The sequence below is a fragment of the Podarcis filfolensis genome (genome assembly GCF_964270895.1).
Source record: "Podarcis filfolensis genome assembly, chromosome: 10".
In the NCBI taxonomy this organism is placed as follows: Eukaryota; Metazoa; Chordata; class Lepidosauria; order Squamata; family Lacertidae; genus Podarcis; species Podarcis filfolensis.
The window spans coordinates 8,846,241-8,860,037 of record NC_139612.1 but is presented as its reverse complement, the minus strand read 5'-3'; the positions used below and the strand labels follow the sequence as shown (position 1 = coordinate 8,860,037).

General features: G+C 45.6%; 1 long non-coding RNA gene across 3 annotated transcripts; it reads left to right on the top strand.

The window, feature by feature from the left end:
• Nucleotides 1-9: 9 nt before the first annotated feature.
• Nucleotides 10-3,424, top strand: LOC310744246. 3 transcript variants are annotated; one of them, XR_014539434.1, is made up of 3 exons: nucleotides 48-463; nucleotides 1,477-1,824; nucleotides 3,008-3,424. It is a non-coding gene; the product is annotated as an uncharacterized lncRNA (long non-coding RNA). The 3 variants fall into 3 exon arrangements; XR_014539435.1 differs by lacking the exon at nucleotides 3,008-3,424 and having other exon boundaries at nucleotides 10-187; nucleotides 1,477-2,419; XR_014539436.1 differs by lacking the exon at nucleotides 3,008-3,424 and having other exon boundaries at nucleotides 10-463; nucleotides 1,477-2,419.
• The last annotated feature ends 10,373 nt before the right edge of the window (nucleotides 3,425-13,797 follow it).

Below are 13,797 nucleotides of genomic sequence, written 5' to 3'. Positions count from 1 at the left end.
TGGTTTTTGTGTGTGACGTCACTGTCGGGGGGGTTGTCGCGCGTGACACCCCCAGCCCCCCCCCCTCACGGTGACCGTTGGAACCGGGAGTTCCTCCTAACGGTCCCCGAGGGCGGCGCGAGGTTTGTTTTCCTCATGCGAGGAGGAGGAGGAGGAGAAGCCGCCGCCGCCGCCACTTCCCCGTAAAGTTCCACATTGTGTTTTCCGGTGCCTGGCACGAGCAAGGCAGGCGAAAGGGCGCCCTAAAAACATCCGCGCTGAAGAAAGGAAGAGAAGCGCGGGGAGTTTGTTCTCTTCCGCGCCTGACAGAAATTTCGCCTCAGCGAAATAACGACGAGTCTTTATTTCGCCTGCCCGCCGGCTCTCCTCCGTGTTGTAGTAGCTAGGCTTGCAGTCCTGCGCTTTCGCGCGCACCACGCTTCGCTCCTCGGTCTGTCCCCGCGAGCTGCGCTCACACGTGCGTGTTGACTGGGCTGTGGAGCGCTTTAGCCGGAGATCTAGAGACGCCCTGCTTTGGTTCCCCTCGGAGGAAGGCTTGGCGGTAGAGAAGAGGAACCCTAAGCCCGAGCGAAAACGGAAGCAGGGTTTGATTCGAACCCAGAACCTGCCTTACCATTTGTGCGTGGGAATGGGGTGGTTTTTTTTGGGTAGGATGAATAAATGCATTTGGGTAAGAAGAGAGGAGTTGGAGGTCTAAAGTTCGCGACGAGGGTGACACCTTAAAACTGGCCACGGTCATTTCTTCCCGTCAGAGTTTCAGCGCGCGTCTGTAGATGCCTTCCGCGTGCAGACACGCGTCGTACACGCATCTGCGAGAGCTCACCGCCACGCACGTGTCCCGTGTCCCCCACCCGCAGTAGCAGCTGCTGCGCTGCCCACGAAAAATCAGGGATCAGCGCTATACTCCCAAGTCCCACTGAACCTCGGGGCGCTTACTTCCGAGTAGACACGTGTAGGATTGCATTGCGCGGGACTGGCTTGTGTTTGGGCCGGATACGCCGGAACCCAACAGCTTGGCAGGAAATGCCCTTTGGAATAAATGCACGATTCCCCTCCCCCCCATTACGAAGAGGGTTGCGAAATTGTTTCACGTGTCAATGGAATCGCAGCGGAAATTCCGACAGATCGCGGGAGTTTTTGTGCAATTCCCCCCCTTTATGAAGGGGAGTTGGCATCAGCGCAGTAAAAGATTGCACAACAGAACAGTAACATGGGCTAGCCCGAGAAAAAAAGCAGGCTCTCCTCCCCACCTCCTAATGCGTGAGTCATCTCACGTTAATTTAGAAAAAGTATAGAAATAGCACGTTAAAGAGCAAATGCATTCTCATGAAGTTGTCGGCATCGTTGTTACCAGAGTAGCTTCCAAATGAGACGGGGGCGGAGAGGGGCATCGCGTGTGTGCGAGATACAGCAAAACCGGATTCAAGTCATCATTGATGGTAAAGGGATGGCTTTTCTCTGCCTTTTAGCAAAGAGGGAACACGGGGACGTCTGAAACAGTGTGACGCAATAACCCCAGAGAGTTCAGCCAGGCCCAGGGGACGAGTGTAGAAACGACGGCGCGGGGGTGGCTTGCACAACAGAGAGCGGCAGGATCGACAGTGGGAATTCCTCTGCTGCTTGCCAAAGACAAAATGTGCTGCATCGCTTTCCCGAAAGCGCTGGGATAGGAAAGGAAGGAGGCCGTCCGTTTTCGTCACACACACCGCATCTATTCAGGAGACGCGCCCCAAATGTAAACAGAGGAGCCGTCAGAACAGAACACAGGCCCATTCAGCAGACGGGAAGGGCAAGCACAGCAGGAATGGGTTTCCACGTTTTGAAGTAAGTGAAGTAATGTGCTTTTAAATCCAAAAATGCCCTAACGGCACCACTGAATTCTGAAATGCCACGCAGTTGCTCCTGTTTTTCCTGAACAATATTTATGGTGCTGGTGTCCAGAAAAGCACGTCCATTCCCAAGCCCAATAGTTACCAACTTCAGAGCCTGCTGGAATTAATAAGACCATTTTCACAAGTAATACAGTACCCCATACACGTCTATTCAGAAGTCTGTCCCATTGACTTCAGTGGTAAGTGGGCACAGGAATGTAGCCAAAATTGCTTGCTCCTGTTTTATTTATTGAGCCTTATAGCCTATTCAAGGTTTGAAGGGGTAACAGCCTACTACAGAAATCTGATAAATTATTTCTGTTCATCTGCATTTGAAAATAAGATCACACACAGAGTTTGCTTTGCTGAATGTGTTCATAGGATTGCTGCCTCACTGTCGCTATTAGATGAAGTATTTAATAATCATGCTAGTCCGTCTTCCCATGGTCATTCTTAGGTAGCCAAAACGGAAGGGGAGGGGTTTAACCCTGAGGTATGCATAAGTACAAAAATAATCTGCAGCCCCATGATAACCAACCAACACAGAATATTGAGTGGTTGAGAGGTCAATTCCTGGTTCACACTGTGATGCTATTTTTCACTGACACCCCCCCCCCGGCAATACTCAGAAAAATGAGTGGGGAAATCCTAAATGGTAACGTAGACCAAGAAAACTAGAGAGGTGTTTAACTCTGCTCTAACACAGTTATTAGTGTGAATCATTTAAAAAAATAACCCTGGTAATGCAAATTCCTAAGGAAATGCAGTTCATTGTTCTCAAATTGCAAGTTGGAATGGGTTGTAGTGGAGAGAAGTTAAGGTAGTCCTGCAGTGTTGTCCAAACACTTTGGACATGCAAGTTGGGCTAAAACAAGTAGCTTACGCTTCTGCCAGGTTATCTTTTGCTTTTATCCCCACATTAAAAGAGAATTATATTAAGCAATTCTGCTGTGTAGTTATACCCCTGTGGTAGGTAGAGCTCTGCTGAGAGCAGGGATTCCTGTCTTTGAGCTAACTTTTTTTAAAAAACAACAGCAGCAGCAGCAACAACAACAACAACTTTTTCCATCCACATCAGCCATAGCCTCAGATAACACACATAAATGCATGGGATACACTGCAACATTTTGTTACAGGGCTTCACTTGTTCCCTTGGCTTCTGAAGTTCCTTCATGGAAATGCTTGGTATATACAATCTTCATAATATGGAATGAAGCGCTAACTACAACTGATCAGTTTTACTACTTGGGTCCATTCAATATGCATTTGTGAAGAAGCAGAAAAGAGATGCCTCTTTTAGCACTAGCGTTTGTCTTGACATTTTTAGCAAGAACAACCAGAAGACAGAGCAGCCTGGATCCCAATGTTCAGCTGAAGTGGCCTTTTCCTCCCCCAGGCACCGTCAGAGTTCTTCTCAGGAACTATCTTGCTATGGGAGGAGAGAATCTGGTTTTTTTATTTACTTTCTTGTCTTTGCTGCTTTATTATAGTTTTGATATTTCTATGTAAACCACTTCGTGAGATTTGCCTGAAATAAAAAGTTCAGAACCGTTTGTTGGTCCCTATGTAGCCAAAATGATACCATCCTTGCAAAAGAGGGAAGGAATTGGCAGGCTAGGGGGAACTTTAGACAGCGGGGTGGGGGGGACCCTAAAATAGAACCTCCCTCAGAGCGTATAATGAGGGCTGAGCATACTCAGTGGGCATGGAATGATGTTGGGGAGGGAAAATGGAAAGCTGCGTTTGTGGGGGCAGGAATACAGTGGAATATTATAGAATATTCTGGCTGGAACAGTGTACAGGAACACTCCACATTCCATCCTGCCTATCATCCTTAAAGCTCATACCCCATATGCCATACAGCCACATGAATCAGGAGTCATTGCTACTCCCAATTTGTTTCAGCAGTTCATGTGCCTTCAGGTCTCTTCTGGGAACCACCTGTTTCTCTTATTTATCCCATCTTTTTAGCTTCCATTGCTGCCCCCACCTACTTCCATCTCTCCTCCAGATCTCCTTTTATTTTGTGAAATTCGGTGTCTGTAATTCATATGAAAGGACATTTTACATGTAACTAGTGATTAGCCCATTAATGGCAGATGCACTTGGTACGTATTAACAAATTTGAGAGTCAGAGGTGCTTTTTAGTAGTATATATGAAGATGCCCTGACACCTACATCAGCCAGAACATGCACTTGATTTCAAAGTGGCTTGGTTCTGCTTTCTGCACCATATTCATGTTTATATGAGAGAACGTCAAATGCAGTCATTCACACATGACAATATACATACATGCGTACATTCAGTTTGAAATTTGGGACCTGCAGTTAAAAAATGAGTTGATTAGTTCAAATCAGTGTGAAATACAGCCTCTCCATCACCACACTGCTTCTTTCGCCACATTACTCTTGGGAATGCCACAATTCTACAATGAAAGCCACAACTGGCAGAATTTCAGACTACTCTGGCAATCCTATGACCTCCTCGGCTCCCCTCTCCATCTGCTCACTTCCTCCCTGCCAGTAGTACACAGCTCCAGTCCAACTTTCCAGTTCTCTTCATCATCCCTTGTTTCCTAGGTCCCTGTTTTTCAGACTACTGCCTAATTGGTCCTGCTTCCTTTAACCTCTTTGTTTCTTGACTAGCCTCCTTATCATTCTTCGCTCCCTGCCACAGCAGACAGCCCCAGTGTTATAAAATTTCTTCACTTCCCCTCTTATTAGCAGCTTCATGCCTCAGTTTCTTATCTCCTCTTTTCCTTAAACTTCATTTACTTCCTACATTTCCTTTATGTTCCGTTTATTGCTATATTTCTTAAACACCATTCCTTGAGTGTCATTGCCTCTAAGGTCCCTTTTCCTTAGTCTCCCTGCCTCCTAGGGCTTCATTTCAGTCCTCGGCCATCCATTGTGAGGTCAGGTTCCAGTCCCAGCCAAACTAACAATTTCCCCTTCCACCACAGAATCTGGACAGCAGGTTGTTCAATTCCGTCAAGAACAAAGATTCTGAGCCACCATTAGCAGTTCAGCCAATCAGACCACAGGCTTCATTGCCACAAGCATAATGCAATATAGATGATTCTCTTCTGCTTTCTAAGCTCTGCTAACATTCATGAATTTTGCATTCCAGACTAAAAGTCATTCTTCTCTAAAGCTTTTAAGCACAGTACTTTCTCTGGCAACATCGCTGTTGCACAGTTGGATCTCATGGTAGTGTAAAACCATTTGACGCTGGAGATGGAAACCCTTTTAGGGTAACACACTAGAATAAACAGACAGCTGCTTGCTCTGAACAGTAATGACCACTTCTGAAATCCATTGTACCAAAGGGCACGGTGGAAAACTTCGAGATTAACGCTCATCCCTAACCCTCTTTGCCAATGTTTAAGAAGCAGAAACCCAGTGTTGCCATTGTTTGGTTAGAACAACAAGCAGAACACAGGGCTAGTTTGCAGCATGCTTCAGTGGTGAAACTAGGCTTTCTTTCACCCAGGTCAAAGACTCAGTTCGGCACATACATACATGCATGGGGTATGCATGTTTCTACACACATCTTTGCTCTCTTCCAATATTTGGCTTCTGAGAAGAAGAAGAAGAGTTTGGATTTGATATCCCGCTTTATCACTACCCGAAGGAGTCTCAAAGCGGCTAACATTCTCCTTTCCCTTCCTCCCCCACAACAAACACTCTGTGAGGTGAGAGGGGCTGAGAGACTTCAAAGAAGTGTGACTGACCCAAGGTCACCCAGCAGCTGCATGTGGAGGAGCAGGGATGCGAACCCGGTTCACCAGATTACGAGTCCATCGCTCTTAACCACTACACCACTTTGACATCGTGCCCATTATAAACAGTGGCAACTTGAACTCGCTACAGCTTATTCTTGAACTCGGCGATTCTTACTTCTGAGTAGAGCATGCATAGGCATTGCACTAGTCACCAGGGTTTACTTCTGAACTCATGAGTAAATATGCATATATGTTAACACTGCAAATCCTACTTATCCTAGTAGGATAAGAAATTGCCTCACTCCTTTTTCCACAGCACAAAGTTATTTGCTTCTCTGTCTGCTTTTAGTTCTTCGCGTCTAATTTCCCTCTTCTCCCCACCCTACCCCACAAGAAGCAGCAGGGGGACTAAGATCTGAATTGTGAAAAAGCAAACACACAAATTGACAAGTTTATCACCGGATTGTGCAAAAGAAGCTTCTCATGTCTCTTCAAAGACTTGCAGATCAGAGCGGCCATGTTCAGGGGGCGGGGGAACAGCTGCCCCAGCTGGGGAGCCCTGGAGGGACAAAGGGAACTGCCCACTACAAAGGAGCGCAGAGGCACATGCGGGAGGGAGGGGCAGCCCAACACAGCTGTCCTGGGCATCCCACAGGCAGAGGGGACTCTTCCTTTTGGAATAGGCAAGGTGAGAGGAGAAAGAAGGAAGGGGCGTCTGTCTCGGGCAAGGTTGGATGAGCTAACGAAGACAAAAGCAAAACCACTTTGGAGTTATAGAGGGAGTGGCTGGGCAGTCCAGGCTTATCGTGGATTGGCTGATGGGTTGAGAGAGTCAATAGCACCCTCTGGGGGCTTCATCCTGAGCACAATTCCTGGCTAAACACCCTTAGTTTCAGCACTGGGATAAAGGTAAAGGGTAAAGGGACCCCTGACCATTAGGTCCACTTGTGGCCGACTCGTGGGTTGCGGCGCTCATCTCGCTTTATTGGCCAAGGGAGCCACTGTACAGCTTCCAGGTCATGTGGCCAGCATGACTAAGCCACTTCTGGCGAACCAGAGCAGCACACGGAAACACCGTTTACCTTCCCGCCAGAGTGGTACCTATTTATCTACTTGCACTTTGATGTGCTTTCAAACTGTTAGGTCGGCAGGAGTATACTAATCCGTAAAAACATAAACATGTTTTTGTACCACATGTACTTATTATTCAATAGCACTTCTACGACCAGCTGTTTTATGAACAATTAAATATGCCTGTGCAAGGAGCAAAACGTAAAAAAAAAAGAAAAGGTATATAATAATAATAATAATAATAATTTATTATTTGTACCCCGCCCATCTGGCTGGGTTTCCCCAGCCACTCTGGGCGGCTTCCAGGTAAAGGACCCCTGGACAGTAAAGTCCAGTCAAAGGCAACTATGGGGTTGTGGTGCTCATCTTGCTTTCAGGCAGAGGGAGCCGGCCTTTGTCCACAGACAGCTTTCTGGCTCATGAGGCCAGCATGACTAAACTGCTTCTGGCACAACGGAACACTGTGACGGAAACCAGAGCGCATGGAAATGCCATATACCTTCCCGCCACAGTGGTACCTATTTATCTACTTGCACTGGCATGCTTTCGAACCGCATGGGGGCAGGGAATCAGGACATGCACTGTCTTGCAAGCTCATCAGAGCACCCTTAGCTGCAGTTCTAAGAGTTGGCCACCAAAGAATCAATTTGAAGCTGCAAGCTCTTCCCCTAAGCCAAGGTAGCATCCGTTGGTATAGAGACACCCTCTTGATGCCCACATCGTCCTCTGTCTCCATGGAATAAGGCTTGGGAGAAGCATTCTGTTGGAGACAATAGAATGGTTGCAGTTTGTGTTTAGTTGTGGAGCCAGTGATAGCTTCTCTGGTTTTCATATCTGCCCAGAGGCACAAAAGGTTAACCATCCCTGTCTTAAACCTTTCATGAGTAAGCCAGCCTGCAAAAGAGTATTTTAAAAAGCTGAACTCGGAGATGAAGTTTACACTGCGATACAAACTATTTGTTAATAAGGGATGGTGAAATTAAAACTCACTTGAACTCCAGCTGTTCAGTATCCAAACCACTGCAGCCAAGGATACATATGCTTTTCATCAATCCATGTTTCACTTAGGAATTATTAATATATCAGTAAGAACTGTTCACAAGTATTTTCAAAATCAGCTTGGGTTTCTCTGACTTGGTTTTATGATAGATTATCCAATGAGAGTTTGCTTCACTATTGACTTTTTTTGGCTTTGGAACCTTTGCCAATATATGATATTTGGTTAATGATGTAACCCCAAGCATATCTGGGAAGAAACAAAAGTTCCAAGCATTGCCATAAACTTGAATAAAACAAAACTACAGAAAGAAAGTTCTATTACATTTACAGCAGAACTTAAAATTCTCTATTTCACTTGGAAGATTTGGGTTTTTTTCTTATTTGAGCATAAAACTGCATGATTCCAGCAATAAAAATGAAAAGCCATCTAATTTGTGAGGAAGAGATGCATGTGAATTTAAGCTAAAATACGGCTTACAGTTTAATGTACTTATAAATGTACTTACATTTATACTTAAAATACTTTAATTGTTTTTAATGATTTCTCAGTCTGTTGTAATATTTAGAAGCACATTAGGTTTGCTTATTTAAAAACTGGAATGCTAAACTGATATAGATTGCTTTAACAGTTAATTATAGAAAGGTTTCATACTTTCTTCCAGCAATGTCAGCAGCTAGTTGCCAAATACATTAGAGCATCAGAACTTCATGGGATGTCAGGAGTAGAAACAAATGATAGGAGGAGCCATTGTGGCTTCATTCCTGTTTGTGACATGCTCCTGAAGAAACAATTCACTTGTTTTTATATAGACTCATCAGGGTCAGGTTTAAGGTGCTGGTTTTGACCTTTAAAGCCCTATGCGGCCTAGGACCCTCGTACCTATGGGACCTCCTCTCCTGGATGACCTTAAGGTCCATAAATAACAACACTTTGGAGGTCCCGAGCCTCAAGGAGGTTAGATTGGTCTCAACTAGGGCCAGGGCCTTTTCAGCCCTGGCCCCAACTTGGTGGAACACTTTGTCACAAGAGACCAGGGCCCTGTGGGATTTGACATCTTTCCGCAGGGCCTGCATGACGGAGCTGTTCCACCTGGCCTTTGGCTTAGACTCACTCTGGCCCCTTATATGGGATTTGGTATATAAATTTTCCCTTGGCTTTTTTGCTGGCCCATGTAGAACCAGCATGGATAGCTGACTTGGGTGAATATCTGATGTTTCCTCCCTGTATGGTCTTGATTTATGGTCTACTACTAAAATGAGGCTGCATTTTAAGCTGTATTTTAAGCCGTATTTTAATTAACTGCCAGTCCTACCATTGGCACGTGATGACAGGTCCAAGCTCGACTGCTTCACTGTGCTGGCCTGGGAGCTGCCATTGCAAAGCTGCATTCTTCTTCATCACCCCCCCCCCCAAGCTGCTGCAAGCTGCAGAGCTGTGGGCATGGCAGCGACTATGCCAGTCTATCAAACCCCACCACTGCCAACCACTGGCTTAGACTGCAGCTTCAGAAGTCAACTGACATTAAACCACAAGTAGACCAACTCTAAGAATGAAGTTCTACATTTTTATGGGAATCTGAGACTCATGGCGGAGGGTGGGTTGCCAGTGCCCAGGGCAAGGCAAGTATTGCACCCCATAAACCATTAAGTGTGTGAAGTATCGGGGGGCAAGAGAGAAGAAGTGGGGAGAGGAAAAGGTAGTGTAAGAGAGTCTCAATCCAGCAGAGGGGTCAGTGGGTCAGTATTGGAGATGCTGGGCGAGCATGATACTCTTAATCTCAGGGATGTTGGTTTGAGTCCCATATTGGGTAAAAGATTCCTGCTTTGCAGGGAGTTGGTCTGGATGACCCTTGTGGTCCCTTCCAACTCTACAATTCTATGATTCTAAGTGCTGAATAGTAGTTGTCGCAAGCATGATACGATACTGATGTCGTAGAAAGCTTTATAAATGATTACCTGGCCTGCCAGTAAGCAATGTTGTTTTGGATTCAACAAAACACCAAGTACATTAGAACTGGAGCGTACCTATAAAAAGTGTGATTTTACAAACCCAAATACCATAAATTCTCTTCTGAACTAGGGCAGGATGATACTATTCACCCCACCTAAAGTTTCTCTGGCACTGTGGGAGGTCCTTTTTCTGTGCTGCCAGAACAATGTGGGATGCCTGGGCTATGTGGCAATTATTCACCCTGATTTCAAGGCGAAGGGAAAGATGACTTACAAACAGCCTGCCCAAAGTAAAATAAATGAAATGTGTAGCACTGAATAAATTACCTTTAACATTGCTTCTTCCAAGTTTCAGGGTATAATTGAACTTGACTGCCACAGGATGCAAACATTGATCACTCCCCCATTTTCTTCCTGGTAGGTCATTAATTAGTACATCTCAAGAAAAAGACAACTTTCGTGACTCAGTCTTTGCACTCCTAAAAAAATAGCACTGTTATTTAGTGAAAAGAAACATGGAATTGCAGAGTTCCAATACTATATATGGAAGTTTTTTTCTCTCCATTTTGCATTAGCTTTAGTTACTGTTCAGAAGCCCTGTTCTGGCAACTGATAGCAGAATTGTGCTTCAGAACCTCAAGCTTCCCACTGTACTATTTTTTGTTTTTTGTTTTGTGTGTGTGTGTGTGTGTGTGTGTTTTAAACCCTCAAATGCTACTTATACATTTTTTACATTTGAATTTAGGCACCTACATGATTTTGCATAAAATATTGAATGGGGAGTTGAATCCTCCTGCAAAACCCTGTAGAATGACTCTGATGTTTCGCAACGTGAAAGTTTCCAAGAGTAGCTGAATTTTGCCATCTTTTCCCTCATCTTCATTAGCTGCTAGGGTAGTAATGGCTTACGTATGTGGCCTCTAGTCCTAGTCCTGCTTTTCACTGGAGAAAGCAACATAGGTTGGAAGGGCTCTTTTGAGGGTGCCTATCCATACATTTTGGGAATAAAAAGGTAAAGGGACCCCTGACCATTAGGTCCAGTCGTGACTGACTCTGAGGTTGCGGTGCTCATCTCGCTTTATTGGCCGAGGGAGCCGGCATACAGCTTCCGGGTCATGTGGCCAGCATGAATAAGCCGCTTCTGGCGAACCAGAGCAGTGCACGGAAACGCCGTTTACCTTCCCACCGGAGCGGTACCTGTTTATCTACTTGCATTTTGATGTGCTTTCGAACTGCTAGGTTGGCAGGAGCAGGGACCGAGCAACGGGAGCTCACCCCGTCGCGGGGATTCAAACCCCCGACCTTCTGATCGGCAAGCCCTAGGCTCTGTGGTTTAACCCACAGCGCCACAGCAAAGCCACAAATGTGAGTCTTACCTTTGTACAGTAGGCTGTACTCCAATTATGCAGAAGTCAGATGTTTCCACCTTATCCTCCATCCAGGCAAATGAGTGATACTGTCCAGGGGCATTCCAGCCAAGTAAAATAACCTGTGGTGGTTGGGGGTACACAGAGCACGACCGTTGAGGGTTTGTGGTATGGTGATGATCCCAAGAGCCAGGTAGAGCGGTCTGGAAGTCCACATTAGGTCTGCCAGCTATAATAGATTCTGAGGCTGATGTACCCCAGATTCCATGTCCCATTTTTATTTCAGGCAAGTTGACATTAAGAGGGGGCAGGAGTCACAGAGAAGTGATATTAAGATGGAAGAGAGCAAAATTAAGCAGAAGGTGAGAGGAAGACCAAAAAAAAAGGCAATACCAACAGGTGAGGAAGAAGAAGGTAGGATAGAAATATTTGAGAACATAAAGAAGTAGAGAAGAAAAGGTACACAGTGGGGCCAAGAATGGAAAGCAGTGCGATTTGCGTGCAAAAGCAAGGGGGTAAGGGGCCCTCTGGGCCCCCAGGAACCTGGAGTGTTAGGCCCCAGGTTGTAGAGCGTTTTGCATTCCTTAGAACTAAGGATCCTGGCATAAGTGAAGGCAGGAGAATTTGGCCTTTGCGAACAAGCTAAAAGAAAACTAATGGGTTGTAATAATGTTAAAGGTAAAGGTAAAGGTACCCCTGCCCGTATGGGCCAGTCGTGTCCGACTCTAGGGTTGTGCGCCCATCTCACTTAAGAGGCCGGGGGCCAGCGCTGTCCGGAGACACTTCCGGGTCACGTGGCCAGCGTGACGAAGCTGCTCTGGCGAGCCAGCACCAGCGCAGCACACAGAAACGCCGTTTACCTTCCTACTATAAAGCGGTACCTATTTATCTACTTGCACTTAGGGGTGCTTTCGAACTGCTAGGTGGGCAGGAGCTGGGACCGAAAGACGGGAGCTCACCCCGCCGCGGGGATTCGAACCGCCGACCATGCGATCGGCAAGTCCTAGCCACTGAGGTTTTACCCACAGCGCCACCCGCGTAATAATGTTAGCATGTTACATATTGCTCCCTCTCTGGTTTTCACTGCTTGCAACACACTTTAAAGGGTAATTATTCTGTGGTTTAATACGACACATAATGGGCACCTCTGCAATTGAATATTGTTATTATTCTCTCTCACACCTTTAATTAAACTAATATTGTGCAAAACCAAAAGGGCCTTGGCTCAGATCCATCCATACTCTTAATTCCATTAAGGGAATAGCGTTTGGTTTTTCTTATTGAGTTGCATGTCATTTATTCATCTGCCTTATTGCTCAATTCTCTCAGTGAATTATAAATAACATATCATTTAGTAATACCTCAAAACTACTTTACCTCCTCTGTTGTGCTCTCCCCCCATGCTTTTATTTTGTTTGTTCCACAAGAAATATATGTTACATTTTATTAATACAGCTCCTTTCAAAGGGTAATGGCATGGAAATAAAGGAGAGGGAGAAATTCAATTAAGGGGATGGAAGCAGTTAGAGGGAGGGAAATGTGAAGTCAGTCTTTTTCTTGATTTAAAGAGGAAAGAAGATTGAAGCTTTGTCAGTGACTTGTTCATCAAATACAAAGATGTGGGGATTTCATAATCCCTTGCAATTTAAAATTCCCAGTTACACAAAAAGTTTTTCCTATTAATTTAAATATATATAAGTGGATGAAAAAGTATTAACTATGCGTTCTTTCTATACAAGAAAGGGATTATTGTACAGACTGGTTTTGCAAATGGAGGGCAATTTGTTTATTAAAAAAATTATGGACCTCTATTCTTAAAAAGGGATGCAGGTGGCGCTGTGAGTTAAACCACAGAGCCTAGGACTTGCCGATCAGAAGGTTGGCGGTTTGAATCCCCGCGACAGGGTGAGCTCCCGTTGCTCGGTGCCAGCTCCTGCCAACCTAGCAGTTCGAAAGCATGTCAAAGTGCAAGTAGATAAATAGGTACCGCTCCAGCAGGAAGGTAAACAGCATTTCCGTGCGCTGCTCTGGTTCGCCAGAAGCGGATTAGTCATGCTGGCCACATGACCCGGAAGCTGTACACCGGCTCCCTCAGCCAATAAAGCAAGATGAGCGCCGCAACCCCAGAGTCGGCCACGACTGGACCTAATGGTCAGGGGTCCCTTTACCTTTATTCTTAAAAATAAATAAAAATTAAGCAGTTTACAACAACAGCACACAAAACCGTACAATTAAAAGCAGATAAAAAGTTAAAAACAGAGAGAGCCGGCCCTCCCATGAGGCAAAGTGAGGTGACTTAAGGCAGCAGGATCCCCGGGAGCGGCAGATTCAGTCTCCAAGGAACACATCATCCACTGCTGCAGTGGGCAGTGCACTCCTCCACCATCTTGGTGAATAGGAGGCATTGCTTGTCTTCTCCCACCCACTGTTCTGTTGTTGATCTTTATTCCCTCTCCCCACCCCTGGTCCTGATGTAGTTCTTCACTCCCCTATTCTTCCCTGGTAGGGGAGGCACAATTTTGTGGTTTGCCTCGGGTGCCAAAGTTTCTTGGGCCAGCCCTGAAAACAAGACACTAGCTAACTACTGTATTGTGGAAAAATATATTCTTAGATGCCTGCATAGGCCTGATGGAATGGCAAAGTTTTCAGCAGACATCTAAAAGTTGAAACAGAAGCTTCCTGCTCAAACTCGATTGGCAGAGTGTTCTGCAGTACTGGATCAATGAGACTGAAGACTGTTGTTGTTGTTATCAGGTGAGCCTTGCATGGACTATATGGGATTGGCAGAAATGACTGGCAGAATCCGGGACCAGG